Source organism: Triticum urartu, chromosome 7, assembly GCF_003073215.2.
Source record: "Triticum urartu cultivar G1812 chromosome 7, Tu2.1, whole genome shotgun sequence".
Classification (NCBI taxonomy): Eukaryota; Viridiplantae; Streptophyta; class Magnoliopsida; order Poales; family Poaceae; genus Triticum; species Triticum urartu.
The window spans coordinates 97,377,557-97,387,812 of NC_053028.1; the positions used below are offsets into that span (position 1 = coordinate 97,377,557).

At 45.1% G+C, this 10,256-nt stretch overlaps 1 pseudogene; it reads right to left on the bottom strand.

The window, feature by feature from the left end:
* Positions 1–2,291: 2,291 nt before the first annotated feature.
* On the bottom strand, positions 2,292–8,353 carry LOC125525432 (annotated as a pseudogene).
* Between the last annotated feature and the right edge of the window lie 1,903 nt (positions 8,354–10,256).

Sequence of the window (10,256 nt, forward strand, 5' to 3'; positions counted from 1 at the left end):
ATGCAACTCCTGGATACTGGAGGAATGCCTTGTGTGCTATCAAATGTCACAACGTAACTGGGTTATTATAAATATGCTCTACAGGTATCTCCGAAGGTGTATTGTTGGGTTGGCGTGAATCGAGATTAGGATTTGTCACTTCGAGTATCGGAGAGGTATCTCTGGGCCCTCTCGGTAATGCACAACATAAGAAGCCTTGCAAGTAACTAATGAGTTAGTTGCGGGATGATGTATTATAGAGCGAGTAAAGAGACTTGCCAGCAACGAGATTGTACTAGGTATGAAGATACCGACGATCGAATCTCGGGCAAGTAACATACTGATAGACAAAGGGAGTTACGTATGTTGTCATAAGGTTCGACCGATAAAGATCTTCGTAGAATATGTAGGAGCCAATATGGGCATCCAGGTTCCGCTATTGCTTATTGACCAGAGAGGTGTCTCGGTCATGTCTACATAGTTCTCGAACCCGTAGGGTCCGCACACTTAATGTTCGTTGACGATATAGTACTATATGAGTTATGTATGTTGGTGACCGAAAATTGTACGGAGTCCCGGATGAGATCACGGACATGACGAGGAGCTTCGAAATGGTCCGGAGGTAAAGATTTATATATAGGATGATATGGTTCGTCCAAAGGGTGAAGCCCACGGGGCTTTAGGTTGGTGCAAAAGGAGTTTTGCGGAGGCCAGGGAGGCAAACGCCGGAGACCCTGGGCCAGACGCCAAGGCCCATGGCGTCTGGGCCAGGCGCCAAGGACCGTGGCATCTGGTCCTGAAAGACCGGGAAGGACTCTTCCTTGCGGGCAAAACCGACTTTGAGGAGGCTTTTACTCCAAGTTTCGATCCCAGGGCTCAACATATAAATAGAGGGGCAGGGCTAGCACCTGGAACACATCAAGTATCACCAAGCCGTGTGCCGGCAACGCTACCCCCTCTAGTTTATCATCTGTCATAGTTTCTGTAGTGCTTGGCGAAGCCCTGCGGAGATTGTTCTTCACCAACACCGTCACCACGCCGTCATGCAGTCGGAACTCATCTACTACTTCGCCTGTCTTGCTGGATCAAGAAGGCGTGGACATCATCGATATGAACGTGTGCTGAACGAGAAGGTGTCATACGTTCGATACTTGATCAGGACGGATCATGAAGGTGTACGACTACATCAACCGCATTGATTAACGCTTCTGCTTTGCAATCTTCAAGGGTATGAGAATGCTCTCCCCCTCTCGTAGCTATGCATCTCTATGGATAAATCTTGCATGTGCATAGGAATTTTATTGAAATTGCATGGTACATTTCCCAACAGGAACATCATTAGTTCTTGTCTTGTTTGCATAGCTCAAGAACAACCCCTGCGATCTTCGGCTTGGGTATCGGCTTTGTCAAGTGAAGAACCATCCCAGCTTCGATGGCCTCATGCAGACCCTCGTCCGTGGAATTCGCGGTCAGCGCGATGATCGGGGTGTGGACGCCATAGCGACTTTCTTCGTCGCTATACAATAAATGATTAAAATAATAGTAAAAGGTAAAAAAAATAAAAAATGTCGACATACAAAATAGAAATGCGTGTATGCATTAAAAATAATCTTCATCTTGTTTTTTCAGTAATACATACATACATATTTATTTATGTATTTTTATTTAGAAAAATTTCATAGATTTTAGAAAAAATGTTCATGTTTTACCTCCAAACAAGAGTTGAAGTATTTTAAGAAGTTGTTTATGCAACAAGATATAAGTACATATACTTACAAATGGTTCTTCTATTTGCTCTAGAAATAAGAGAAAAATAAGTATGTTTTTTCTAAAGTGAACATCAACGATGATTTTGAAAATTTGAAAGAAAGGAGAGAGACATACGAATTAAGAAAATAAGAAAACCAAACAAAAGAAAGAAAGAAAGAAAGAAAAGGAAACATAAAAAACCAACATGGATCGCACTATAGGGGTCTCTTCAGACTTGGAATAGGATTTATAACTTCTATGTGTGTGGCGGTCACCATTCTTGTCAGTCCGACTATGTGATGGGAGCTCATTTAATTTGTATTTCGGGATCCAATACGGAATTTTTGCTTTGAATGATTTATATTTGTAATTCTGTGACCACGCGTTTGTTTAAACAGAAAAAGCAATCACAAAGTTGCATAACATAAACCATTTCACACAATGTCACAGAATTACAATGTAATTTTGGCATGCTGTTATTGCTTAACCTTCTGCTCGGCTGCTGAGTTGTCTGTCTATTGACAACACTACCTACAGCAGTAGTTAAAATAGCAGGAGCAGGATCTTGATTACTAACACTATTCCCATATGCATGGGTGATAAATAATTAAATATCCTCGCGAGAACAGAACATCATCAGTTCTTGTCTTGTTTGCAGAGCTCAAGAACAACCCCTGCGATCTTCGGCTTTGGTATCGGCTTTGTCAGGTGAAGATCCATTCCAGCTTCGACGGCCTCCTGCAGCCCTTCCTCTGCGGAATTCGCAGTCAGTGCGATGATCGGGATGCGGACGCCGTGGCGGATTTCTTCCTCGCGGATGCGCCTCGTCGCCTCATAGCCATTCATCACCGGCATCTTAAACGAAGTACATACAATTGCCAGCAATGTCAGAAATTATTAAATCACATCATCTGAAACAAATTGAGGAGAAATGGACCGATGCTTGGCATGGTGTTGCTGGAGAAATTTGTGTACCTGGCAATCCATGAGGACCACGTCATAGGGCAAGGCGTTCCGAAGAGCTTCTGTGAACATGGCAAGAGCCACGGAGCCATCGCCTGCAATCTCCACGGCTGCTCCGAGATCGCTCAACATCTGCCCGTGGATTCTCTGCAGAAGCATGGTGTCGTCCACCAGCAACACGCGCATCCCCTCCAGTGGCTTGCAGTCTCCAACATTGGCTGGTCCCACGGGCACTGCGAGCGTGATTTCGGACGCTGACGCAGTGGTCTGATCTGCCGCCGACATCTCGAACTGATATGGATGTAGGTGCTCGAAAGGGGATGCCTGGAGGTCTCTCATGACCTGGAGGAGCTTGTGCAGTCGGGAGCCGTGGATGGGCTTGCGCAGCTCGAGGTCGAAGCTGCTCGCCTCCTTGAACCTCCTCAGATCCTCGGAGGGGGTCTTGAGGTCTGTCAGGCAGACGACCTTGCACGACGCCTGGAGCTTGGTCCTCGCCAAGCTCGCCGCCTCGCGGGCGGCCTCGTGGAGCCTCCCAGCGGAGACGTCGACGACGATGAGCAGGCTGAAGGCGTGGAGGTGCCCGCCGTGGTTGCCGCCCATGCCCCTGCTGCTCTGCAGGTGGCTGGCCATCTCCTTTGAGACGAGGCAGCGTTCTATGGTGTCGTCCAAGTCGTTGCCTCCAGCGCTGTGCAGCGATGACATCGACGTCGGCCTTGACGGCGAGCCGCTGAAGGCAGAGCACACCTTGTCGATGGCCGGGGCGAGGAGCTCGGCGCACGAGACGGGCCAGATCTTCATCCCGACGCTCTCCATCCATGCATGCAGGATCCGGCGGGTCTCTTCGCCGTGGACGAGGAGGACGCAGTGTCCGCCCTTGAAGCAGGCGGGCTCCCTGAACAGAGAAGGCGCTGCCCTCCCTTCCTCGAGGTTGTCTTCAACCTCTGGACTCTTGCTGGCCTTCAGGAACACGTTGAATCCAAAGCACGTTCCCGCTTCTCCTGGCTCCTTGTCCCTGATGCTTATCTCCCCTCCCATCAGACGAACCTATATATACCAATAAAAACAACAAAGAAAATCATAAGTAAATAAGAAATAACAGACACATGAGTGAACAATATAGTTTTCAAAGATAAAGAGTCACGAACTTTTTTTAGAGTGTCAAGTGCTACAAGCAAAGTTGCATGAATTTGTCTTAAATCCAATCAAAATTCTACGCATCTGGATTAACATATAGCCATCTTCATCTCAAGTCACTCTTAATTTATATATAACCTCCAATTGATATACTTTTAGACTTTGGAGTTTGTAAATTTAGAAAAAAGTTTAGGAAGTGGCAATTCAAAAGCGTAAAAAAGAAATACATTGACGCGCTTGAGAGCATTTTAATATGCACAGAAAAAGATGAGATCACTTACAAATGATTGCACAATTCCAAGTCCTAGCCCGGTGCCACCATGCCCATTCTTCACTTGAACGTAGTTCTCAAACACAGACTCCCTCTTCTCTTCGGGTATCCCCACACCAGTGTCAACAACCTCAAAATAAAACTCAACCGAATCGGGATGAATTTTCAAGGACAAGCCGCCATTCTATTCGGCACAATTCTCACTTATTCCAAGCAGCCAACCAAGGACCCCCCCGGCGCGACGGCGGGGGCCGAACTTCGACGGGGTGCTGATCATGGAGCCCCTTATGACAGGGCGGTTGGCCCATGCACGGAGCATGACATGGCCTTCATGCGTGAACTTGATGGCGTTGCCGAGAAGGTTGTCAAGGATCTGCTTGACACACTTACAGTCACCGACAGTGGCGGTGCACCGGAGCACGGAGAAGTCGCAAGGGTCCTAGATCACCTCGACACCTCTTGACATCCCAACGACATTCGCCAGGTCCATGGATTCCTCGAGGACATCTGCCATCCTGAACTCTACCTCTTCTAGTTGTATCTTCCCGGACTCCAACTTGCCCATGTCCAGTATCGTGTTAAGAATATCTGAAAGTAACATAGACATGTATATATATATATATGGATGATAAGTCAACAAATAATAAATTTGTCGCTTATGCATAAACAAAAGGCACGATAACATGGTGCATAAATGCAGCAAAATATTTTCCTAACCAAAAAATAGACAATAAGAAAAGTATTAGAACAAGGTGTGTTTACTGGCCGCTAAGATAATGATATGTGATAGCTCCATTTCAACTATCCTATATTTAAATATTTTTAGAAACAAAATATTAAATTTTTTTGCAAGTACAATATTAATCCTTTACCAAACAGAGAATGATTTCTTGAGTATTCTAGAAATTATAAGCAAATGTTATATTTAAAACGTAGAACTGAGCTCTTGGACACTTCTGCACCTAAAATTGTAAACAAATTATTTGAGGAAACTTCGCTTTTACAATAAGCAAATTATAATGCTATGGTCAGGACTAGTACTAAATAGTCCTATACATGGGAATGATATGTGTGGATGGTAAGTAGGGCCATGGTTGCGGACTAACCGAAGAGCTTATTGGTGCCGACATCCATCTGGTTGAGGTTATATATGAGGTTGGTGTTGCCGCGGGTCTCCGACCGGGGGATCTCGATGAGTCCGGCGACAGCAGCGAGCGAGGAGCAGATGTCGTGGCTAGCGCGGGCAAAGGCATTGCTCTTGTTCATGCTCTTGCGCTCCGTTTGCTGGAGCGCTTCCTTCTGTTGCACTAGCTCGGCCTCCAGCGCGACCTCCCGCACCCTGACCTTCCACAACACGCGTGCCACGAGGAAGCACACTACCATTGCCACTATCGTGACTGCACACATGATGCATAGGACGGCCACCCCGATCCGTCGGACCTTGGTTGCCCCGCTCCACTCGCTGAGCACTAGCCAGACTCGCTGGATAACAAGAAGAAAAACAACCGTAGATTATTGTTTGTACGATGTCGCCCGATCAAATTTTTAGACATACATATGTGTGCTACTACTACGAAGGAAAAAAAATTCATCCAGAGGATAATCTTCGGATCTGGGATGGAAATAGCCGAATAGGCGAATCACTTCGATCGGGCCGTTGATTTGGAAACTTTTGTGCTTTTACGTAACCTTTTCATCTTGAGAAGTTGATGACATTTGCTGTGAATATCTCGCAGATACTTGCCACCTTATGCACGTTATATGATGTGGTGTCATTAGTTAATTATAAGCTTAAATTTAGTACATATATGTGTTATATATATGGATGATGGCTTGTGATCGATGCTAGATGGACAGGGTGTTACCAGGTTCACTCAGGAGAGGTCGAAGCTCGTGCACGCAACTTGGTCCGACCCGACGCTGTGGAGCACGATATCGGGCTTGTTAATGGCGGACGCGGTGCAGTTGGTATCCGAGAACAAGGTCTTCATCAGCTCCGCGTCGTGGCCGGGCCTCCCACCCACCAAAGGCTTATAAACCGTCGCCGCGCCGCTGCGCTTGTCGGTGATCGCATAGTAAGTGCCCACGGCCGGATCGGCCGTGGTGATCGTCAGCACGTCGACGGGGACGGCGGCGGAGACCACGGCGGTCTGCCCGACCGGCGCGGAGAAGACCATCACCTGGACGCTGGAGTGGACCCACCCGGCCCGAAGCGCCGCGGGCGAGCCCCTGTTGGCGGCGGCGAGGAGCTGTGTCGCGTTGGGCAGGTGCTCCGGCCTCGTCGCTGGGACGGGCCGGCCGGTGAGACAGCCGGTCACCGGATCAACCGCCTGCTCGGTGTACCATTTGTCGCGTTGGCTCACGAGCTTCGCTGTCTCCTGACCGTTCTCGGTGCGGTAGTATGTCAACGTGGTGCCGTTCACGCTGGTGTATGACATCTCGGCCACCTGCGGCTGCATGGCCAACGCCATGAACATCCGTGGTCCCACCTGTCAGGTCAACACAGAAGCATATATGTACATGAGTTATTCAGTGGTGAAATTGAATGTATTTGGACGTGCCATATTTCTCCCATATACATAGAATTAATATACATGCAAAAAAGATACTTATTTGTCTGTGTATGTACATGCGTATATATACATATCAATGCGCATATTTATACAGCAAATCAAATAAGATCATACGTAATTGTGGTTCAAAAAGGAAGTGCACATACGTGCAAAAAAGAAGAAGGCACAGTTAAACCATAGAGATGCTCGGTAAATTACGTGTCGGAAATAAGATGATTTGTTGCTAGGGATCTGCAAAGACTGCACGACGATGGCGCGGAGTGGTTGGCTTTCATGAGAGACTGCATGCCAGCGGCAATGTGCACCAGCGACACCTCCACGGCGTTCGTGGCGGCGCTGCACGCGGCATCATTTATATGGGAGGAGACGGAAGAGTACGCGAGAACCACCGTAACCACGATCACTCCATGAACAATAATCTGCGTTACATCAAACACACTCCCAATGAGTAAAAAGTAAAATAAAATAATGCATAGTTATTAATTTAAAATGTCTTTTCGCCACAACGTGTTTGAACTCATCTAACGGTAACATTTGTCGTGACATTCCATCGATATTCGTTGTGTCAATCCATCGGCATGTAAGCAATAACTCAAGATTCCGAGCATTTCTAATAATCCAGCGGTATCGTTTGTCGTGATATTCCACTAATAGATGCAAGTGGTAAGGCAATATTCGGGGTCTTTACGCTCACCTAACGACAACATTTGTCGTGACATTCCATCGATATGTCTAATACAACGACATGAAGAGCGACATATGAGCATACGACAAAAGAGAGTTCTTCTGATAGTTATGTCAATAGTGGGCTTTGCCTCACACATGTGGGGATATCCGTGTTGTATGGAGCATAAGTATAGCTATATAATGATGAAAACTATGTAGAATTACTTTGAAGTCCACGACTTACACACGTGGAAGGATATCTATATTGTACGGAACAAATTCCTAATCACAAGAAGAAAACTATTTACTTTTTTATTCGACGCCTAAAACACACGTGGGAGATGTCCGTACTGTACAGAGAGCAATCTTAATTCGGCTTTGCTAGAACTCATCTAGCTAAGTTTTAGTTATGTCTCATTCACTTTTATAGCCATTGGATTGATACTATAAGATGCGTGTGTGCTGATGTGGTTTGTAGTACTATTTTTATCTGTTTTTGTTTTCAGGTGAATGAGACCAAATTATATCTCATCTAGATGAGTCCTAGGCACTTCCATCTTAATTACAAGATGAAAACTTTATAGATCTAGTTTTCATCACTATCTAAGAAAATAGATAGCATACATCTGACACGTGTGCGAGGATATATGTATTATACGAACTGAGCCATCAAAGATGAGAACCTGTTAGATCTACTTTTCAAGTCTACGCCTACTTTACAAATTTAGGATGGTATCTATAATGTACGGAACCGAAGTTCAATTACAAGATAGAAAATTAGTAGATCTGCTTTTGAGCACCGTACACAAATCGATGGATGTACAAGCATATAAACCATATGGATCTGCTTGTCAGTCCGGTAAGCCACTGGATATGCAAGGGAAAACAATCAAGAAATAAAAACAGCCATGAGTTTCATAAAAAGAAGCCATGTACATGAAGTGGTGTTTCATACCAGTGGGATTAAAACCCAAGAATTTTTGAAGAAGCTAACCCACTTGCCAACCTCTCCAGCCATCCTGAAAGTATTGTAAAGTATTCTACAGGAAGGAAATCTCTCTTAGGTGCCGGTGAATAATTCTTTTTCTATAAGGTCAGCGGCCTTTTATAGATGCTCGGGGGAATACACTTGTGGGTTTAGAGCGCCGCTGGTTTTCCAAATCCACCGTCACGGTTTATTTACCATGTATAGTGGCATTTTGTTCCTGCACCGTAGAAAAAAGCGATATCTTTTCCTGTACCACAATAAAAAATCGGTATTTATTATTTAAAATATCGGTATTTACTTTTCCTATCTAATATCAATGCGTGGCCCGTATAGACAAACACTGTGATAGAAAAAATGATACAACGCGATCTAGCAATCAATTGCCAAATCAGGGCTCAATAAATTATATCTCCCTCCCGTTTGAATAGTTCGGGCGGGCGTGAGGCACAGCCTTGCACGGGAGCAGTGTTGCCAGGCGCACGATCGCCATACTTTGTGCAAGTGTACAAGGAGCAATTAGCTTCCTGTCTTAGATAGTAGCATTATTAGTTTTGTTAAGGTAACTCTTTGTTACGTTTTCTTTGCAGGTGAACTCTTTGTTATGTTTGATGCTAAATATAGAGCACATGCTCGACTTATGTTGAACTGGCTCCGTTACCGGGAGTCCAGGACAGATGACATGAACCAGGTCTTTCCCTCAAGGAAAAAAAAAAGATGAACTAGGTCCTTTCCCTAAAAAGGTGAAAACAAATAAACAGGTCTTACTAGTTCAAACTCAACTCACTAGTGGATCATTAGCTGGAAATCTACAAGCACGGAATGGGGATATCCCATTATTTTGTCCCCACACAGACGGCATCACTTGTTCCTCTTGTGTGTCGTATGTGCAATAAGTATGTAGTACGGTTCATGTGAGAGCATACACCATGTCACATATACTCTGATGAGAATACAAGACAAGACACATACACAGTTCTTTCGTGCATATTGTAGTTGGTGGATCTCTCAGATTGATTTTGGTATACGGATGTAGCCTAAATAGACTCATTTTGACGGGCATAGTTTCTTTCCAAATAGGATCTATCTAAAAGAATAGCGGATACAACCAGATAATCAGGTAACTAAACCCACAACCCAAAAATAACCATGAAAAATTTGGAAAATTATAACCAAGGCTATAGGCCTCAAAGTTCTTGGAAAAACCACAACCAAACTCATCCTTCTTACCCACATCTAGTTCTCGATGGCGAAGAATAGCACCGAGAAATCTTAGTCATTGAAGACCTCTAGATGACCAAATATTGTTCAATGGTTACACCTGTATGCCAAACTAGGCCATTCGCCTTTGCTCGCGAAGAACCGAATGAAGGGGTTGTTGGAGAATATGGCACCGCCGACAACGATGGCTCACCAAAATATAGCAACGAGAACCAGAACGTCTTGCAAAAAGGTTGATAGGAACAATAAAAAACTCAGAGGCTCCTCGACAACGCCAGGCCAAGAACCACCGAGACAGTGTTGCAGTTAGAGAACTTCTATTCAAGATAGCACCGCCATCACCAAAACCTAACCAAAGAAATTTTCGTACACAACGCATGAGAGATGAGGATCCCCCCATCTTATGGCGTAGGTGCGACGTCTCAGGACATAGGGGGCATTGATTGGATACGACTAGAGGGTTGCGACGCTTGATGGAGGCGTGATTGCCGTCGTTTGTCTTTTTTGGAGAATAATTGAACTTTAGTTGAATGATTGACTACCACATCTTTTAATTAAGATGGAATAGACGAGCTTGGTTTGACTTTTTCAAAACCACTTACATGTTACAATAGAAACGGTCACTGCACATCCAACAAAATCTAACACCTTGACCCACCAAATCTCTTGTACTTTCCCCTCCCCCTGTCTTATGAATTCGCTCGTGTCTCTAACT